Source organism: Dermacentor variabilis, chromosome 11 (assembly GCF_050947875.1).
Source record: "Dermacentor variabilis isolate Ectoservices chromosome 11, ASM5094787v1, whole genome shotgun sequence".
In the NCBI taxonomy this organism is placed as follows: Eukaryota; Metazoa; Arthropoda; class Arachnida; order Ixodida; family Ixodidae; genus Dermacentor; species Dermacentor variabilis.
In genome coordinates this window covers 60,279,528-60,301,861 of record NC_134578.1, presented here as the reverse complement: position 1 = coordinate 60,301,861, position 22,334 = coordinate 60,279,528, and positions in this window count along the sequence as shown.

The following is a 22,334-nucleotide window of genomic DNA, read 5'->3' as shown; positions in this document are numbered from 1 at the left end:
GAAGAAGGTGGGGAGGAAGCACGCCCTCTTCCATCGCTCGCAAGGAACGAAGGAAGACATTCCCCTCCGGCGGTGGCTACACTTGGTGCAGCTGAGCGTGGCTGCGGGGACCGTGTTTTGAAAGCGACCTGCAATGGCGACATAGTTCGGGATCGCCAAGGGCTGATAGCTTCGTGTGCGCTGTGTTTTCACCGCTTATTTCGCGTTAAAGCGAGAGGCAGCACGAAGTTCGATTCATTCACTGCTAATACCGCACTTCCTCACGCCATCGTTTTGACAGCGAGCGTCCGCAGTCATAAAGTGAGATGTGCTCGTGTTTGCCAACACGCACGCGACGCCATGCTACCTAATTCAGTGAATAAACGAATGTTTACTAGTTTCTCCGGCTGATTAACCTAGTATCGCTTGTTCGTGTTGCTGGCTAATAATTTGCTATCGCAATAAGCGCTTCGCGTTTCGCGCTAGACTGCCACATTTTAAGGCGAAAACCTTAAATAACACTTTGCGCGATGGTCTTGAACAAACGTGGCGTCTAGTCTAGTGGTATAAAAACCATGTGACCTTCTCTGAGACAGCGCCGGGTGGAGAGGAGAGCGAGCGTGACGCGCAGATAGAAAAGCAGTTGTTGCGTCACTGACGTCATGTGGCAGCGGCGGTGGTTTGGCGACAATCGAGTGCGAAGCGAGAGAGAAGGCAATGGAGGACGCTCGCCCGGGGCCTAGGGTATTGCGTGGTAGACATCGGAAGTATGCTACGGCCGAGAATGCTCGCCAAGCGAGAAACATGGTGCTACGTGCCAAACAGTGGGAGCAAGGCGTTCGACCGTGGGTGCTGTGGAGAAGATGCAATGTAATTGTGTTTGGCTTGTGGTAAGCATTTCTAACGGTTACTGTAAAAGTAAAAGTAAAACCCTAAATATTCCTCAGTATAGAAAGGTGATCACCCCCCTTTACCGCTCTTCCCTCCATATTTAATTGATGGTCCTCTGACGACTGACAACAATCACTGAAAATATAATAGCGCAAAATTATTTTAAACAGCGTTTATAGTAAGACTGCTTTGACGCTATCTTCATTCAGAAATATTTAGCAAAATTTCATAAATACGTGATGATTACCATTACAACCGAAGATGCTTCTTGTTGCACCTCTTTACACACCGAGAACTATGCAGCTTAAGGGAAAAGCTGACATGTGGTCCTTACAAAAGTGCCTATTAACATTATTTAGGACTCCTGCAAACTTTCTATTCACTTTACTGACAGTCTATTTACGTTTACATTCTAGTTGCAATTGTTCTTACATTGCCAAAATACGTCTTTCTAACTTTTGTATAAAGAACATTTTTTCATACGCCGTTAAAAGGCTTTCTACTTTCTTTTGTGTAATGAAAATTTTAAGTACGCCATTAACATACACTTTCAAACTTCTGTCTATATTACAACTTTATTACTCCTTCAAAATGCTTGTTACTTCTGTGTAAAGAATGATTTACTATACATGCTTTCCTTCTGAAAGACATGTATCCTCAGAACGTCAACAGCTCGGGGTACTTCACGAAAAATATCTAGAATGGGAAGTAAATTGGGAGTTTTTGATAAATTTTCTAACACAATAATAACGATACCGCATACTCAGAAATCATGCTCTTTGTTTTAAATCATGGTTCCAATCCAAGTCGCTTGCAGATTGTTGACGCAGTGTTACTGAAATGATTAAAGAATTATGTTCGTAAACTGGGAGAACTAATCTTTTGAAATGTTTCACTGGAATAAGTAAGCCTGTGGTGACGTCAGCACACTTCGAGAAAATTAGCTTGCGCTACTACTGACCAGTGTGATGATGGCGGAGTACTGTCACGCCAGTTACACAGCTTTATCCCGGCCTTAGAGCTGATTAATTAATACCGATTTACGCCCGAGCCGCACCAGCCGCTTGCTGCACGCGTGCGGTCGTGCGGAAAACTGCACATTTCGCACACTGGTGCACAAATTTCGGTATTCACTGGGCTCCCACAAGCAGTGTAAACCGAAATTGGTGTACCAGTCTGCGAAATCTGCAAATTGTCGCCCGACCACATGCGTGCGGCAGGTGGATGGTGTGGCGTGCGGCTCGAGTGTAAATGGAGCCTTAATACGCGCTGCTATTGCAAGGCTACCAATTAGCTTTCTAAAGAGATAATTAGGTCAGTGAACTCGGTGATATAAATTGTACACCCTAAGCTGGAACATGTCAGCATCGGCGGTCGTTGCTTGCCATAAGAAAACAAATCGAAAAGTGAGGATTATGCACTCCTAATATTCAGTGCTTTCACTTCATAACACGGCGACAAAATTCTGAACTCCGATAAGGTTTCGCGGTGGCTTTACGGCATCCGTAATTATGGCGTTCCGCGGTACCAAGAGCCAGGATATCGAAGGCCATGCTGTGGCCGTACTTCGGGCACCTGAAAAGCAGTGACGTCATATCCGCCACGCTTTGGACATCTATTGAACTATAAAAGCACTGCTACAATAACTTTCAGCATTATCTTGCGCTGGGCGCTACGAAGCAATTTTTTTTTCTTGGAAAGCGATAAGTGCTAAAGGTTGTTCTTGTGCAAAACAGAATAACCACATAATTTACCGTGTATCATATTTTGTCAATTTTTGTCACATTTCTAGAAAAAGTCGGTTTGCAGGAGAATTAGTGTCTCGAAAAATAATATTATACAGCCCCTAAGTGCACAAGAAAATTAAGGCGGCTATCTCTCACGTTCTTTTCAAAATTGGTCGTAATGTGCATTCCTCCCTCTGAACACAGTTCCCCAGAAGGGGGTGCGTGCATAAACGCCTTCCACGCCTGCCACTGAGAGGTAATGAATGTCTTGGTGTCGTTCAACCCTCACAAAGTAGGGGGATGTGCATGGCTCGGCGTAAAAAGGGGGTGTGGTTCCGCGGTGGTCAAGGCAAAGCGAATGGACGGAATGTCAGATGCCTCTCTCGTGCAAGCGCAAAAATTTGACAGTGGTCCGAGTCGAGGTAAAGAAGGATCCCATATAAAATAACTATTGAAATGTTCCCCGCAGGGGCGTCTGCGTCAGCAGGCGTTTGGTGTGTTGCGCCACCACGTACCCGAGCACACGAGGGTTGGACCCTCCCGCGTGTAGCCGTGCGCGGCTTAGCCGTGTCTGGGGAAAAGGGGCTCCTGGAGGTTGAGCCGATGCCGGGTGTTTGGACCTTTAAGGCCCCCCGGCGGAGGCAACACGCCTCTTCGGCCTCGGCTTCACATAGACGGCACCTCCAGGCTGACCCACCTGGAGGAAATCGGCAGTCACCTTTTCCTGTCCTTCTCTTCAATCTTCGTCTTTCCCTCTCACTTTCAATCTTTCCTGTCTTCTCTTCGCTTCTTATTACTTCCAGACTTCCAGGTGGCGAGGGTTAACCTGGTGTAGTTATCCAAACTTGGGTATCGTATATTGGGTTATAGCGGCGATGCATGGCTGGCGTCTGCAGGTATTTTCCCGACCTTGTAGCGTCCCCTTGTTGGGCTCGGTGGTGGGTGGCCACCATCGCCGCCGAATTTCCAAACTTTGTATGGCAAACGCTTTTCCCCCACTACCTGATCGCTCCCTGAAGAGGGGGCGCACCGATGAACCTTTCAGCTTTTTTATGCAACCAAAACAGTCATTTCCGAAATACCACGTTGTTCACAGTCAACACGAAACTAAGACAGTCCGAATGATATCACCTTTTCTTGTAGCCAAATCCCTCACAGAAGCAATAGGCCCAGGTTATAAAGTAACAAAGATGAGAAGCGGTGATCTTCTTCTCGAAGTTCGCGACAAGCCACAGTACGACACCCGGGACTCTCGAAACTTGTAGCGTTCGGGGACATTCCCGTCTCAGTAGGCCCACACAGGACGATGAATACAGTGCGCGGGGTCATCTCGGAAGATGACCTTCTCGAACTTAGTGAAAGTGAATTACTAGAAGGATGGCAGGAACAGAACGTTGTCAAGGTGCAAAGGATTAAAATAAGACGAGATGACAAAGAAATACCAACCAGGCACATTATCATAACTTTTGGAACCAGCATTTTTCCTGAATCAATCGAGACCGGTTACTGCAAGCTACGTGTCAGACCATACATTCCAAACCCGCGTCGATGTTTTATGTGTCAGCGTTTTGGGCACGGGTCACAAACCTGCAGAGGGCGTGCGACTTGTGCCAAGTGTAGCTCCATCGAACACTCTTCTGACGTTTGCAGTTCAGCAACCCACTGTGCCAACTGTGAAGGAGACCACCCTGCTTACTCGAGATCCTGCCCTTCGTGGAAAAAGGACAAACAAATAATAGAACTCAAAGTGAAACTAAATCTGACTTTCCCAGAGGCACGCAAGCGTTTCTTTTCCAACAATCAGAACAGTCCTTCCTACACCGATGTGGCGCGCCGGGGGGCAGCGCCACATCATTCGGCGCCCGCCCAAGTCACTCGGAGAGTGACGGCGGTCACGCCATCGGCCCCCCTGACTGGGACAGCCAGCGCTGTTCCGTCGCCCGCAAATGAGGGCCAGCAGACCTCCGGGCCTGTTGTACCCATGGCCACTGCTCGTACAGATCGGCCCACCACTCCCGCGAAAGTGCCTGCTCCGCGCGCAGTATCCACCGCCTCAGACGAGGTGATGGATACAAGCACAAATCCGGCGTCTCAGACGCCCAAGGAACGGCGCAGCTCACTCGAGCGCGCCGGGAAGAAAGAGAGAGCTCGTATCAAGGGGCCTGAAAAGGTCTCGTGAGCTTATATAATCTATATTTCTTAGACACACAACACAAAACACATACATTATGGACACACAGGTAATACAATGGAACGTCAGGGGTTTACTCCACAACCTAGATGACATCAAGGAACTCTTAAATAAGTACAATCCAAGGGTGCTGTGTGTCCAAGAAACGAATCTTAATCCTTCACACACGAACTTTCTCCGACAGTATGCCATTTACCGAAAAGACCGCAACGACGCCCTTACCTCGTCTGGCGGTGTGGCAATAATTGTAGATAAGGGTGTTGCTTGCCGGCAATTACCGCTTAAAACACACCTAGAGGCAGTTGCAGTCCGTGCGATACTGTTTGATAAACTGGTAACAATTTCCTCGCTATACATCCCCCCGAACTACCATCTTTTAAAAACGGAATTCCAAAGCCTTATGAATGAACTACCTGAACCATATATTGTCGTCGGAGATTTTAATGCACACAATACTCTTTGGGGAGGTTGTCGTTGTGATGCCAGGGGACGCTTAGTAGAAAGCCTCCTCTTCACTACAGGTGCATGCTTACTAAATAATAAAGAGCCTACATTCTATAGCGTGGCAAACAAAACATTTTCATCGATTGATTTAAGCATTGCATCTGGTACACTTGTACCGTATCTAGAGTGGAACGTGCTTAAAAATCCATATGGCAGCGACCATTTTCCAATTGTAATCAAATCAACAAAACGTGATGAATGCTCTCCATGCGTCCCCCACTGGAAAATTGAGTCAGCCGACTGGAAGCGTTACAAAGAACTCACCCGCATGACTTGGGAAGACATCTCTGCACTTTCTATTGATGACGCCGTGGCATATCTGACAGCATTTATTGTTGATGCGGCGTCACTATGCATCCCTGAATCAAGTAGATCGCCCTTCAAACGACGTGTTCCCTGGTGGAATGCGGAGTGCAAAGAAGCTCGTAAGAATCAAAATAAGGCGTGGAGTCACCTTCGCGAATCTCCAACTGCCGAGAATCTGATCAATTTCAAGAAAATAAAGTCACTAGGCAGAAGAACACGCCACCGGGCCAAACGGGAAAGTTGGCAAAAATACACTAGTAGCATCAATTCATATACAGACGAGCGGAAAGTCTGGAATAGGGTCAACAGAATAAAAGGCCGCGAAACTCATCCTCAACCTTTGGTAAACACCCAAGGAGACACTATTGAGGACCAGGCTGATTCGCTAGGAGCACATTTTCAGTACATCTCGAGATACATTTCTAAGATACCAGCGACAAGCGGAACGGCAGCCTCTGAATCAGAAAGGAAATAAAAATGAACCTTACAACCGGCCATTTAACATGGTGGAATTTCAGGCTGCGCTGAACTGTTGCAATAAATCAGCTCCCGGGGGCGATCGAATAGTTTATGAGGTGATCGAATACCTACACGCCGAAACACATAAAAGCCTACTATCACTTTATAATTCCATATTCTCCGCCAGTTATATTCCATCTGCCTGGAAGCAAGCAGTCGTCATTCCTATTCTCAAAGAGGGCAAGGATCCAACTTCGGTCAGCAGCTACAGGCCTATAGCCCTGACAAGCTGCCTACGCAAACTCTTTGAGAAAATGGTAAGCAGACGCCTAATTCATTATCTTGAAAGCAACACACTACTAGACCACTTGCAGTGTGGTTTTAGGGAGGGTAGATGTACGACAGATCACCTTGTCCGTATGGAGGCGAATATCCGAGATGCCTTCGTGCACAAGCAGTTTTTATTAGCGGTATTTTTAGACATGGAAAAGGCATACGACACAGCCTGGCGTTTCGGAATTCTTCGTGATCTAGCTGGTATGGGTGTCAGAGGCAATCTGTTGAACCTGATCCAAAGCTACCTCTCTAATCGTACGTTCCGTGTGAGGGTTGGTCAAGTGTTGTCTCGTCAATTTACACAGGAAACAGGTGTGCCACAAGGTGGTGTGCTGAGCTGCACGCTATTCATCGTAAAAATGAATTCCCTCTATAGCGTCATACCACGAACAATGTTTAATTCAGTGTATGTGGATGACATACAAATAGGATTTAAATCATGCAATATTTCTATCTGTGAGCGACATATACAGCTTGGCCTAAACAAAATATCTAAGTGGGCTGACGTGAATGGATTCAAGTTAAACCCCCAAAAAAGCACATGCGTTCTATTCTCTAAGAAGAGAGGTATATTACCTCACCCTGTTGTCCATCTTAATGGACAACCGCTATCTGTCAGCCACGAACATAATTTTTTAGGAATCATTTTAGGCTCTAAACTAGCATGTGTCCCTCACCTTAAGTATCTGAGAGCGAGATGTCTGAAGACAATAAACTTACTAAAGCTCTTGTCCCGCACATCTTGGGGAAGTGACAGGAGATGCCTTTTGAACCTCTACAAAAGCCTTATAAGGTCCCGCCTCGACTATGGAGCAATAGTATACAATTCTGCTGCGCCTAGTGCTTTAAAGATGCTAGATCCCATTCAGCACTTGGGTATACGCCTGGCTACAGGCGCTTTCAGGACAAGTCCTATAGAAAGCCTGTATGTATCTCCAAAGGACATATTTAACTTTTTCCTATGCTCTGAAGGTCAAATGAGACGTGCACCATCCATGTCACTCATCTATTCATGAAGTGTCTACAGCCAGAATATTTCATAACCGCCCAGCTATTAGACCTCCGTTGAGCCTTCGTTTGACAACACTGACAGAAGAAACAGGTGTCTTAGTCCCAGAGAATGTCCTAATGGCACCCACCCGCCTGCTCCCACCATGGGAATGGCAGACCATTGAATGCGACGTCTCTTTCGTAGAAGTATCTAAGAGGGCGCCAGAAGCACATATACAATTCCATTTTCGTGAACTTCAGGAGAAGTACTCCTGTATAGAATAATATACAGACGCTTCCAAATCCTCTAAAGGTGTTTCCTACGCAGCTCTGGGACCTTCATTTTCAGTATCCGGAGCACTAAATCCACACACAAGTATATTTACAGCTGAAGCCTACGCTATACTCTCGGCTTTTCAAAACATAAGGCTCACAAAACTTGCTGGGGCTATTGTATTTACAGACTCGTTAAGTGTAGTCAGAGCCCTACTTAAACCAAGAAAATATAAAAACTCAGTATTTAGTGAGCTGTACAGTCTGTTGTGTTCCCTATATATGTGCAATCAAGTGATTGTGATATGCTGGGTACCTGGTCACAAAGGTATTAAAGGCAACGAAGCTGCTGACGAAAGCGCTGGGTCAGTAACTTTTAGCGATGCAGATTCAAATATCCCCATCCCTGCCACAGACCTAAAGCCTTTTCTACGCAGTAAATTGCGGAATCATTGGCAAGGCGAATGGGATAAACAAGCAATGAATAAGCTTCACATAATAAAACCAAAACTGGGGAACTGGGTAAATGGGAAAACAGCAAGGTACAAGGAAGTACTTCTTTGCCGATTAAGGATTGGCCACACATACGGCACCCACTCTCATCTCTTGACTGGGGGCGATCCTCCAACTTCTGTTAGGTGCGGCAACAATCTCACTGTCCTGCATGCTCTTATTCAGTGCCCTGCAATAGAAACAGAGAGGAAAAAGTATTTCCCTGCTGCATACCGCGAGAATTTACCCCTTCACCCTGCATTTTTTCTTAGCGATGAACCTCTTTTAATTCTGCAAACAGTCTTAGAGTTTTTAGCCGAAACGGACACCCTGAAAATCATCTGGCCAGGCAACTTTTAAGCACATGACTAACAGCCCTGCATTCAAGGGCTCTCTTGAAACTCTGGTGTCAGTGTTATGGTTTTTATTGCATCATCTTTTAACGAAAACCCATTGCCATCGCCCACATCACATCCTAGTCACCGTCATTATTTTACCACCTATATATTCCACTCCACTTACAGCGTAAGCTTTTTAGGCCCTTTTACAGCCATATTACATCTACCATGGTGAGTTCATTGTGCATGTCATCCACAATACATCGTCAACATTACAACATGTCATGGCGCTCTTTGGTCAAACCTGGCCCTTGCGCCTTTGCCCTGCAATGGGCGTAACCAGGCTGATGATGATGATGATGATGTGATGTGACAAGCAATACAAACTACTAGCGTGTTTTTCCCGCGATATACAAACTGTAAGAGGCGACAGGTGAAACTGTGTGTCTTTTTCAGCGGAACCGTTTTTCCTACTCTGGACATTCCAAAATTCCACCGAAGAAGACTACCGTGATAGCGTGGAGGTATACGCATGGTTATCGAAAAAGAAAGTTATTAATCCTCAGAATAACTGCACCCGCTTACGCGAAAAAATCGGCCAGGTCGAGACTTCATGCTCGATACACACAGGCTTGATTCCCGGAGTACCTTGGGTCATGAACCTCTGCACTTCATTCTGACGGAATAAATATTTGTCTTTGCACCGTACGGATTACCGTGTCTAAGGTCGTTGTAGATGCCGTCATTTTCTATCGGGGCTACATTATCTTTCTTTACTTTATTTTGGCTATGCACGGGCGCTTATTTCCCATGTTTATGTGGATAAACAGTTGGGTGAGTTTCTTTCCAATACTACAGAAAATAGGCAGCACAGAGAAGCGGATGGTGAAGAATAAAGACTCTGCACCAACAAGTAACAGAATTTATCTCAGAAGGAACAAGCCCATGTACCTTTTGACAAAAACTGCGTGCATGCAAAGAAGCCAACTTCTCTGAATGAACACTACGAGTTCTTTGAATACGTAAGGACAGACCTCAGTAAGAAAGGCCTCTCGCAACAATCTGTGGAAGGTTTTCTTTAGGCAAATATATCTGGTGGGCCGACTGAACTACGTCGCTGGAGTGCTGCTTAGTAAATTGGGCCTTCTACGCCTTGTGGCTCCTGGATGACTCTTGTGACATTTTTAGTGCATCTGTCTACCGCGCGTGCGTTTCTCCTCCAGTGGCCGCCACGGCAATCCAGTGACTGTGGCGTGGCGCTCCTAAAGCTCGAAGTCATCGGTTCGATCCGGCCGCAAAAGCTGCATTTCAGTGGGAGCGAAATTCAAAAAAAAAAAATAAACGTTCGTGTACTGAGATTCACGTGCACGGTAACAAGAAGCCCAGGTACTCACAATTATTCCTGCGTCACTCAGTACGGCTTGCCTCATACTCAGAGATAGTGGATCTGGTACTTAAAACGCTAGTATAACATTACTTGGTCGTTTTTTTTTTCTCACCGTGTGACATGCAAGTGTACGGGTTCTACAAGACGGCCAGATAATGGGATGATTCTATTCTAATGTAATTCCTTTTTCTCTCTTCATCAGTGGTCCCAGCGGCACTTCTTTATGTTATCACCTGAATTGGCTGGCCTTGAGCGGCGCCTGATTAGAAAACTATATATTCAAGCAAAAGAATCACTAAGTTATGCCGGGCCAGTGCTTTCTGGGGTGTGTCAAGACCTCTAAAGTGCTTCATCGCGTACAAAGAAGGCCCCGAAAACTTTATTTTCCAGCAATCATTCTTCCAGTATTTCTTCTTTACTTTTTAGCGTAACCTCAATTGCCTGGTGTACATCAGAAAATATACTCTTTATTGTTTCGCGAGCAATCCCCAAATTTGGTCAGCTTGAACCTTTTATAACCATTCTTCACAGCATCAGACTCTCCGTTCCTAATAGAAGCAGTAAAATTCGTAGTTATGTTTATTTTTAATTGTCAACAAAGCCCTCACGCATTATTTAAATATACAGGAGCTACTGCATAAAATAGGAGCCCGTGTGACATTCATCCAAAGGGGTTAAGCTCATAATGAACGCGAGTTACACGCAGCAGTGTATTCGTGCGTGTGCATTTACTTCTAGCGCATTCTACACCAAAAGACAAAAGCGCACGTATGTCGGCGTTTTATATGAGAAATAAACACCAAAAGTCGACGTAATGCAAATAGGCCATATACCTAGGAATGGAGCTCCGAATATAGCTTAGTACCTGATCTCAGAAGTAGGTCGCTGCGCTTGGTTGGATACTGCCTTTATCGCAAAAAAAAACTGAATGTATTATGCAGAAATAATCATGAAAACGCAAGAAAATAATTCCCAGTAGAATAAGTGCGAACATGGCAACATGTTGACATGAACTGCCCCCGCAGACATTCTAATAAACACAGCGCAGCAGTTCTTCATCTTATTTTTATTTCCGCCAAGCTATACCCGACAAAATAAATATGAAAAATGAAACGTACTACATCCACATGGTGGTCATGAAAGCGTAAGAATAGATAGTATTGAAGAATCGAAAGGGCTAGATGCAAACAACCTTTATTAGACAAAACATTTTAGATGTATATGCCTGTCCATTTTTTTTAGTAGGCGGCCTCTCGCTTGAGTCTTATAAAGCTTACGTCCAGCGTGCAAAGCCTGTTGCTCTAACCTGGTCATAAAAGCAGAAATGAGTGAGAGACGTCATTTATTTTAACGCGAACAATGTTATAACACCTAGGCACGACAATGACGCAACTATGCTGACTGCATGACGGCTGTCCAAACAGCACGTTGAATCCTAAATCCTCAAGAAAGTATCGAAGTCTAAATTGGGAAAAATAAACGTTTTCTTTCCGCTGGCATGACCTTTAATATAAATGTGCTAATGGAAAACAATATATACAACAACAACGAGAAGTTGCGGAAAATTTGCTGAATCATTTGGAGCACTTAACTCAGTAAACAAAATTATTTTTGTTAGATGATTGGGACTGATAGCTGAGACCATATTGTGTGGGCTGCCGCAAGTGAAGCACCCCAAGATTTCCTGCTTAAGAGCGGTCAGCCAGTTGTGCGGTACAGCTCGTTGCGTGGAACTCTAACGAGGAAGCATTACAACCTGTTTAGTTAGACGACTTGGGCCAATGCCGCCGACACAAGATAAGAAAGAAGAAAGTGGCACACAGTCATTCTTATACACAACTTTTTCTAAATATGGTGGTAAGATTGACTATCCGTTGTGAGCCTCCGTCTAGAACCTCCGGCCGAATTCAAACTGGCCTGTGGAAACGTGCTTTCACTCAAGCTGTGCGACATGCCGAACACTCCAGACGCCTGCAAGAGCTACCTTGCGCTGTTGCGATAGAAGTATCTGTGTGGTTTGGCAATCCCAAAGAAGGCAATTCCGCAACTTTCCGAATGTGCCCAAAATCTCATGGATATTCGGGCCATAGCTTGTATATGGCATAGCCAGTGGTTGGGCAGAAATAAATTTATCAGTTTTGCCCGAAATATGCAGCATTAACAGTGAAACCAAGAGTTAACGTGGAGCTCGAACTTCTCGGACAGGGTTTGTTAGCGCGATTCAGCACGCTAGGGAACTTCTTATTGGCAGAAGAAATAGAGCCCTGACAGCTACCAAGCGTCTCACAATGCTAGCACGATGACAGCCGCCAGTGGTGTTGCACTCATCGCACATCAATAGGACAGAAAATGAGACCAATGGGAAGTTGTCGGGGTTCTTCAATGTATCTTACACCAAGGTCACGGCTCAGTGAAATATTGCTTAACGTTACAGCGCCAACAGGAAGTAAAATACATGAAGAGAGCACTCGTGAAAGAACTGGGACACAGTTGACCATTAAGATTTTAATAATTCTGTAAGTTTTGAGTAGCAAAACCACGATTTTATTATGAGGCACGCCGTAGGGGTGGGAGACCCCGGATTAATTTTTACCGTCAGAGATTCTTTACGTGCCCCCAATGCCCAAGACACGGGTTTTTTTTTACTTTGACCCCATCGAATTGCGACCGCCAGGGCACCACGGAGATCACACATGGACCGGCATCCGGACGGTCTTGGCAGTCCGCGCGCAGAGGGGCATGAGCCGGGAACCACACTTGGCGTCTATCAAACTGGATGTTATTAACACCAGACACGCGCTGCATACGTGCCGTGGATGGCTAGGTAAGAGCTTCGAGGTCAGACACACAACGGGCTTTGGAGTGTCGCCGCGTGTTGCCCGCTCTTCTAGTAGACACCGCAAACCTCCATTACCGGCTGCTTTCTGAAGCGTCCAGCAGTCAGCGACGCATGTCGCCGACGCTGCAGTAGCTTGAAACTCCTAAAACGAAGGCCACCTTTTGCTTTTTGCTTAAGAAACAGACAATTAACCGTGCTTACACCCAGCGACGTACGCGCCAAAATGTGGTTTTTCTGCAAAATTTGAGCAGTGCAAGTGCAGCGGTAAGCTCAAAATATTTTTCGAACACTTTTAGCTAAATATGCGCGTCCTTCTACAGTTTTTTTCACTTTGATGCTCCTAACGCCAATGCATAAATAGAAAATCACTGCAGTTCGCTAAAATAAGGTAACGTCATTTTGATCTCTCCGTGGTGCTCATATCAATGTTCAAAAGGCTCGCTAGTTTATTTTCTAAGGCATTACACTCGAACTTTATAACCCCTTCAAAGAGCTAGGGTCGGTCATCTCCCGAAAGTGTATTTGGCCCAAGCCGTTGAAGCTTCTCGCAAGGACCGGTTGGTTATGCCATCCTCGGGGCGTCTCCCAAAGTGCTAGTGCCGAACGCTTTCGTCCTTCTCTAGACGCTGAGAGTGTCTTGCTGTTAATAAGGGAGGAGGGAAGAGGAAGACAAAGGATTAACGTTTTATTTAAATTTTCGCAAACGTTCAGGACCGCAGGTGATGTCTCACTACGCTTCTTCATCAGATTTGCACACTCCTCCTCGTTAAGCCAGTGAACTTCGCCATGTAGCGTAAAATCAATCAGTGAGGTCATAGTACCCGTGGGACACATTGTGCTTGGGCACATTTCTCACTGAGCCAAACTTCGAAGTATAATAGCCGCTATAGCGTCCGTCTTAGCGTGTGAGAAGGGGGTAACTGTGCAAAGCAAAGCTCAGGTTTTGGAAGCAGGCATCGCTGAAAATGGACAAAGATCAAAAGGATTCAAGACGCTGCGCCTGTGCCTTCCTGGGTGTCTAGCTTTTAGCACTCCTTTCTTTCAAGACATGTACTGACGAGCTTTCCTAGTGACCTGTTTGCAAATATCGTGGTCTATGGGAAGTAGAAAGTACAACGCAGCAATTAATTGGTGATAAGGAAGGGACAATGCTTCGGGCACATGCCACGTTGTTCTCTCCTGGACACTTGCAGTTTCCGACCTTCTTGCACAGAAGTAATCGTCGGCTCGGGCTGCTCCCAGATGCCTCGACGAAAAGAAGAAATGAAATGCTCCTTCAAAACGTACCGCTGGAAACTTCTGAGAAGCTATCTTGGAGACAGTGCGCATAGCCTCGTCTCGGTGGTCACACACCACTCTTTAGGAACAAATTTTCCCTCGCTTAATGTGATCTCTTATAGAAGTTTCTTAAAACGAAGATGCCGGCACAAGCTACTACGCAGGAACGCCATTGTTAGCAGCCTCTCACGTAAAAGTACGCCAAACATCGTCTTGAAATATTATGCGGGCCTTCCCAATCCCACCATTGTTTCCTTATGCAAGGATTCTGCTTTTTTGGGGGGCCACGGCACCCTCCCATATTATTGTTAATGTGAATGGCCTTCTTAGCTAACCAAGAAACACTGGCTCCATTTAACCTCCTTACGCCGCTCTTCAATGAAAAAAGAAATGCTCCGAAATTTCGCCGGTGGTGGGCAGAATCGAACGCACGTCGCACGCGTTCCTCAAGTTCAGCTGCCCACCGTTTAAGCGCGCATCATGCAGAGAATAATTTTTTGGTGTTAGCAGAAATCGATGCTTCATGCTTCTGCGAGGTCATGCAAAAAAGGAGACTTCGCACGCGCGTGCTAGGTGGCTCAGAGTCTACAGAGGGACGTGCAAAAGTGGAGTCCGACTGCAGTGTACGGCTCAGACAGGACATGTTTCGGCGATATCAATGCGACATGACCCAGCATTGCTTCAATGCTGACCGCATTAATGTCGACAGTTATCGTAAGGTGGGTTCTGTTGAAATGGTTTTTCAGCTTCGTTGAGGTGTAACCTCGCATGGTCTTTGCACGCTCTCGCTACCAACTCACGAAACTTCGCTCAATTATCACAACGTTGTCAGTGCTAGACGTGCACAATGTTTCCAGATTTTTCTTTTAATTTTGCAGATAGCGCACAAATCACGTGATCTTTCATGGCTGACCTTATATCGGGAAAGCAATAAGAAAGTGCATTTGCACTACCAATATAATACGCACTGATCAAGAAAAAAGTTTGGCAATCGAGGGTTGCAAATTGCTGGGACTCATAGAAAACCGGGACTCATAGCCTTAATTTGTTAAAAAATAGAAATGTAACAAAATACATGTTAAGCGAAGGTTGGGAAAACTATCAATAAATGTCGATTTCTATAATATACAGTGCTCAGTGATTCGAATGCAATAATGGGCCCCCATGGCAGCCATCGGTTTTTGTGCCTCCGGTTGGCTGGGAGGCCAAATGCAGTCACACTGCATGACGAAGGCCCTGGCTTTCATCGGATAGCAGAAAGCATGAACTGGGTGAGGCATAGTCGCATACTTACCCTATAACCCCTAGCAATGGCCGCACCTGTGTATTGCCCGCACCCCAAAGTGGGCCGCCCAATACTTGTTCAACACAAATTCCAACAACGAAGCAATCACGTTCGGTGCGCTGATAACGTACGCGCGCAGCAGTGAGTTTTCGGGCGGGCCGTACTTTTGCGATGTGCCACTAGAGGGAGAGAGCTGTGCCCAGGACTTCAGAGAGACCTCTGAAGTCCTGGGCTCGGTAGCGACCAGCTGGGCCCCTTCGTGTCTCTCCGTTAAAGCGCGCAAGTCCCCGGCACCATCGTTTCATTGTGCGGTTAGTTTTTTTCAGCCAGCTCAGCTAGCTCCTTCGACTCATCTGTCAAATGCCAAGAGTCCACAATGGAGAAGCGTTTAATGGCCTACGATACTGCATTTAAGCTCAAGGTTGTCGCGTACACCGAGGAATTGATGCTGCTGCGGAGTATTCTGCAGCCTTCATAATAGATGCCGCATCTAAATGCATATCTGAGGTAAGTGCTGTGGCATGCAAACGGCGTGTCCCCTGATGGAACGACGAATGTAGGATCGCTAGTAGGAAACAGAACAAATCGTGGGGATTGCTACGCGCTTATACCACTGGAGAGAATGTTATTAAGTTTAAAAAAATAAAGTCATAAGGTAGGAGAACGCGCCGACAGGCCAGAAAAGACAGTTGACAGAAGTTTTTACCGGGTATCAACTCGTATACAGATGAGCCCAAGGTCAGGCACAGGGTTAATTGGATAAAAGGGCGACAAACATATTCACTCCCTTTGGGAAACATACACGGCGATACTTTGTAAGACCAGGCAGGCTCACTTTGGCAGCACTTTGAGAGCGCGTCACGTTCAACCCATTATTCACAATCATTTCTCAAATATAAACCAATAAAAGATTGTAAGCCATTCATAAGAAAATGCCGACAGAGGGAACCGTACAACCGTCCTTTTAGTATTGCCGACTTGAGAGCTGCCTTGACCGCATGCAAGAGCTCTGCACCGGGATCTGACAAAGTCGTGAATGAAATTATCAAAAAGTTACACAACGGCACGCAAGTTAGACTACTCACACTTTTCAACACTATTTGCGCTGTAGGATGCATTCCAACCGCATGGAAAGAGGCCATTACGATTCCTATTTTGATACAGGGCAAAGAACCTTCCTCTGCAGCAAGTTACCGACTGATAGCCCTCACAAGTTGCCTTTGTAAAGTATTTGAAAAAAATGATTAATCAGCGACTCATCCATTTCCTTCAACTGAGCAAACTGCTTGATCCCTATCACTGTGACTTCAGAGAAGGGCGGTCCACAAGCGATCATCTTGTACGTAATGAAGGAAATATTCGTGACGCATTTGTGCATAAACACTTCTTATTATCCATATTGCTCAATATGGAGAAGGCATACGACCCGACGTGGCGCTACAGAATCTTGATAGACTTGTCCGAAATTGGAATTCATGGCAATACGCTCAACCTAATAGAAAGCTATTTGTCCAATCGGACCTTCCGGGTAAAAGTCGGCGATGTACTGTCACGTCCATTTATACAGGAAACTGGTGTACAGCAGGGAGGCGTGCTCAGCTGCACACTCTTTATTGTTAAGATGACAACACTTAGGGCTTCATTACCATCGGCCGTACTTTATTGCGTCTACGTGGACGACATTCAAATAGGTGTTAAATCCTGTAATCTCTCAGTGCCCGAGAGACAGGTACAGCATGGCTTTAACAAAGTGTCACAGTGGCCAGAGAAAAATGGATTCAAAATCAATCCTCGCAAGAGTTCTTGTGATCTCATTACAAAAAAGAGAGGCCTGGTTCCAGATCCTTGCTTAAAACTGAGTGGACAACAAATACCTGTCAATACAGAACACACATTTCTAGGTATTATACTTGAATATTGACTCACTTTCATACAACGCATTAAATATCTGAAAGAAAAATGTCTAAGGACAATGAACTTACTTTTTAAAATTCTAACCGAGACTACATGGGGTAGTGACAGGAAGTGTTTACTGACTCTTTCATCATTATCATCAGCCTAGTTACGCCCACTGCAGGGCAAAGGCCTCTCCCATACTTCTGCAACTACCCCGGTCATGTACTAATTGTGGCCATGTTGTCCCTGCAAACGTCTTAATGTCATCCACCCACCTAACTTTCTGCCGCCCCCTGCTACACATCCCTTCCCTTGGAATCCAGTCTGTAACCCTTAGTGACCATCGGTTATCTTCCCTCCTCATTACATGTCCGGCCCATGCCCATTTCTTTTTCTTGATTTCAACTAAGATGTCGTTTAGCAGCGTTTGTTGCCTCACCCAATCTGATCTTTTCTTATCCCTTAACGTCACACCCGTCATTCTTCTTTCCATAGCTCGTTGCGTCGTCCTCAATTTCAGCAGAACCCTTTTCCTAAGCCTCCAGGTTTCTGCCCCATATGTGAGTACTGGTAACACACAGCTGTTATACACTTTCCTTTTGAGGGATAGTGGCAACCTGCTGTTCATGATTTGAGAATGCCTGCCAAACTCACCCCAGCCCATTCTTATTCTTCTGGTTATTTCAGTCTCATCATCCGGATCCGTGGTCACTACCTGCCCTAAGTAGGTGTATTCCCTTACCACTTCCAGTGCTTCGCTACCTATCGTAAACTGCTGTTCTCTTCCGAGACTGTTAAACAATACTTTAGTTTTCTGCAGATTAATTTTCAGACCCACCCTTCTGCTTTGCCTCTCCAGGTCAGTGAGCATGCATTGCAATTGGTCTCCTGAGTTACTAAGCAAGGCAATATCATCAGCGAATCGCAAGTTGCTAAGGTATTCTCCATCAACTTTTATCCCCAATTCTTCCCACTCCAGGCCTCTGAATACCTCCTGTAAACATGCTGTGAATAGCATTGGAGATATCGTATCTCCCTGTCTGACGCCTTTCTTTATAGGGATTTTGTTGCTTTCTTTGTGGAGGACTACGGTGGCTGTGGAGCCGCTATAGATATCTTCCAGTATCTTTACATATGGCTCATCTACACCCTGATTCCTTAATGCCTCCATGACTGCTAAGGTTTCGACTGAATCAAACGCTTTCTCGTAATCAATGAAAGCTATATATAAGTGTTGGTTATATTCGGAACATTTCTCTCTCACTTGATTGATAGTGTGAATATGGTCTATTGTTGAGTAGCCTTTACGGAATCCTGCCTGGTCCTTTGGTTGACAGAAGTCTAAGGTGTTCCTGATTCTATTTGCGATTACCTTAGTAAATACTTTGTAGGCAACGGACGGTAAGCTGATCGGTCTATAATTTTTCAAGTCTTTGGCGTCCCCTTTCTTATGGATTAGGATTATGTTAGCGTTCTTCCAAGATTCCGGTACGCTCGAGGTTATGAGGCATTGCGTATACAGGGTGGCCAGTTTCTCTAGAACAATCTGACCACCATCCTTCAACAAATCTGCGGTTACCTGATCCTCCCCAGCTGCCTTCCCCCTTTGCATAGTTCCTAAGGCTTTCTTTACTTCTTCTGGCGTTACCTGTGGGATTTCGAATTCCTCTAGGCTATTCTCTCTTCCACTATGGTCGTGGGTGCCACTGGTACTGTATAAATCTCTATAGAACTCCTCAGCCACTTGAACTATCTCATCCATATTAGTAACGATATTGCCGGCTTTGTCTCTTAACGCACACATCTGATTCTTGCCTATTCCTAGTTTCTTCTTCACTGTTTTTAGGCTTCCTCCGTTCCTGAGAGCCTGTTCAATTCTATCCATATTATAGTTCCTGATGTCCGCTGTCTTACGCTTGTTGATTAACTTAGAAAGTTCTGCCAGTTCTATTCTAGCTGTAGGGTTAGAGGCTTTCATACATTGGCGTTTCTTGATCAGATCTTTCGTCTCCTGCGATAGCTTACTGGTTTCCTGTCTAACGGCGTTACCACCGACTTCTATTGCGCACTCCTTAATGATGCCCATGAGATAGTCGTTCATTGCTTCAACACTAAGGTCCTCTTCCTGAGTTAAAGCCGAATACCTGTTCTGTATCTTGATCCGGAATTCCTCTAGTTTCCCTCTTACCGCTAACTCATTGATTGGCTTCTTGTGTACCGGTTTCTTCCGTTCCCTCCTCAAGTCTAGGCTAATTCGAGTTCTTACCATCCTATGGTCACTGCTGCGTACCTTGCCGAGCACGTCTACATCTTGTATGATGCCAGGGTTCGCGCAGAGTATGAAGTGGATTTCATTTCTAGTCTCACCATTCGGGCTCCTCCACGTCCACTTTCGGCTAACCCGCTTGCGGAAAAAGGTGTTCATTATCCGCATATTATTCTGTTCTGCAAACTCTACTAATAATTCTCCTCTGCTATTCCTAGAGCCTATGCCATATTCCCCCACTGACTTGTCTCCAGCCTGCTTCTTGCCTACCCTGGCATTTAAGTCGCCCATCAGTATAATGTATTTTGTTTTGACTTTACCCATCGCCGATTCCACGTCTTCATAAAAGCTTTCGACTTCCTGGTCATCATGACTGCATGTAGGGGCATAGACTTGTACCACCTTCAATTTGTACCTCTTATTAAGTTTCACAACAAGACCTGCCACCCTCTCGTTAATGCTATAGAATTCCTGTATGTTACCAGCTACTTCCTTATTAATCAGGAATCCGACTCCTAGTTCTCGTCTCTCCGCTAAGCCCCGGTAACACAGTACATGCCCGCTTTTTAGCACTGTATATGCTTCTTTTGTCCTCCTAACCTCACTGAGCCCTATTATATCCCATTTAGTACCCTCTAATTCCTCCAATAACACTGCTAGACTCGCCTCACTAGATAGCGTTCTAACGTTAAACGTTGCCAGGTTCAGATTCCAATGGCGGCCTGTCCTCTTTACAAGAGTTTAATTCGGTCACGATTGGACTATGGTGCCGTAGTATATAACTCTGCCGCCCTGAGCGCGCTAAAGATGCTAGATCCTGTCCACCATCTAGGTGTCTGCTTAGCCATGGGTTCTTTCAAAACAAGCCCGATTGAAAGCGTGTACGCCGAATCAAATGATTGGTCACTCCACTTAAAGAGAACATACATCAGCCTCACATATTTTCCCAGAATACACTCTATTCATCGGCATCCATGTTTAATTGCCGTTACCTATATGACGTGTGCTGCACTTTTACGCAATCACCCTCTGTAAGACAGCCTTTCTTGCTGCGTATGAAGGACCTTAGCTATAAAATACAAGTCACACTCATCAAGCATCGCTTAATGCATCCAACCAAGCTGTTACCTCGTTGGGAGTGGCAGGTGATCGAATGTGACGTATCCTTTCTAAAGATTACAAAGCACACTCCAGAAATCAAAAGCTTAATGTAGTTCCTAGAACTTCCGTACAAGCACTCGTGCACAGATTTCTACACAGACGCATGCAGATCACATTCCGGGGTGTCTTACGCAGCCATCTGTCCATCCTTCTCAGAATCTGACGTACTCCATTCGGAAACAAGTATGTTTACGGCTGAAACCTACGGAATATTGTCGACTGTGATGTATATCATTAAATCAAAACTCCAAAAAAAATAGCCATATACTACTCCCTAAGAATCATGAAGGTTTTGATGCCACTCTGCAAGCACAAAAACCCAGTCTTCACTGAACTCTATTCCTACCTTTGTAAAGCTTATCTATCTAATCAGCATATCATTATATGCCGGGTGCTTGGCCATAGAGGCATCGAGGGCAACGTTCTGGTGGACGAGATGGCCACGTCAATTGCATCACATGCTGTTAATCCTATCGCTGCTGTTCCTGTCACAGACAGATCTGAAGCCTTTCTTACGAATGAAACTTCGAAACCACTGGCAAATTAACGCATGTGGGACGCAGAACAACAAATAAGCTGCGCGTGATAAAGCCACAGTTAGATTTTTGGCACTCCGCAACAAAACCACGGCGAACAGATGTTCTATTCTGTCGTCTGAGAATAGGGCACACATTTGGGACTCATAATTCTCTGCTTACTGGAAATCAACCTCCAGCTTGTGATAGATTTGGTGAGAGGCTGACCAACCTACACGTCCTCCTGGAGTGTCAGGAGTCCGACGCTGAAAGAAAGAAACATTTTCCTCTTGCATACCGCTATTATGTCCCTCTTAGCCCAGCTATGCTTCTTGGCCAAGATCCACTCTTTACCACTAAAGCTCTCCTCAGTTTTTTTTAATGATGTTATCCTACATGTTATGAGTCCATTGCATTCGTAACGTATCCTCTTTCGAGAGGATGCCACTGTGATAATTTTCTTATATAGCACATGCCTCCAGGCCCTTGTGGTTCAAGGGCTTTAACGAGGCAGTAATGCTCTAGCCAAAATAAGCATCTGACATATTTTGTACATTGTATAATTCTTTCGCAATGGATTCTAATGTTAATAGTACACGTCATTGTAATCGACATAATCTTATTACACATACATTTTACGCACTTTAGAGCGACTATATTTAAGGCCCCTTTACAGCCACGTCACATCAACTTCATAGAACTCATAACTACACTGCGAACTCATCCCCATGGACATGACGCTCTTTGGCCATACCTGGCTTTGCGCCAATAAACACCACACATTCATTTATTCATTTAGACTTGAGTATAACGAATTTATCCCTGTGGTCTACCTGAATAGTATATTCTTCATATGTATCGGACGTCTGTGAAACCAATATATTATTGGTTTCACAGACGTCCGATATATTATATTATATCGAATATATTATATTATATATTATTCTTTATATGTGTCGTCGTTAGAAATCATTATTTCGATGTTTTCGTTTAGAAAACGAAGACTCTCGTGAAGCATTTTGGGCCGGCTGTTCATGAGGTAAACTTCAGTATTTGTGGCCTCACAGAGAGCGGCGTCGTTATCGTCAAAGATGACGCTTACCGTCCTTTTGGGAAGTGCCCTATCATTGATCAGCTGAGCCTCCTTGTAGCAGGCGGCTGTCGGTAGACGGATGATGGCAGTCGCTTCTGTTGGCTCCGCGCTTCACAGTGAATCCGTGC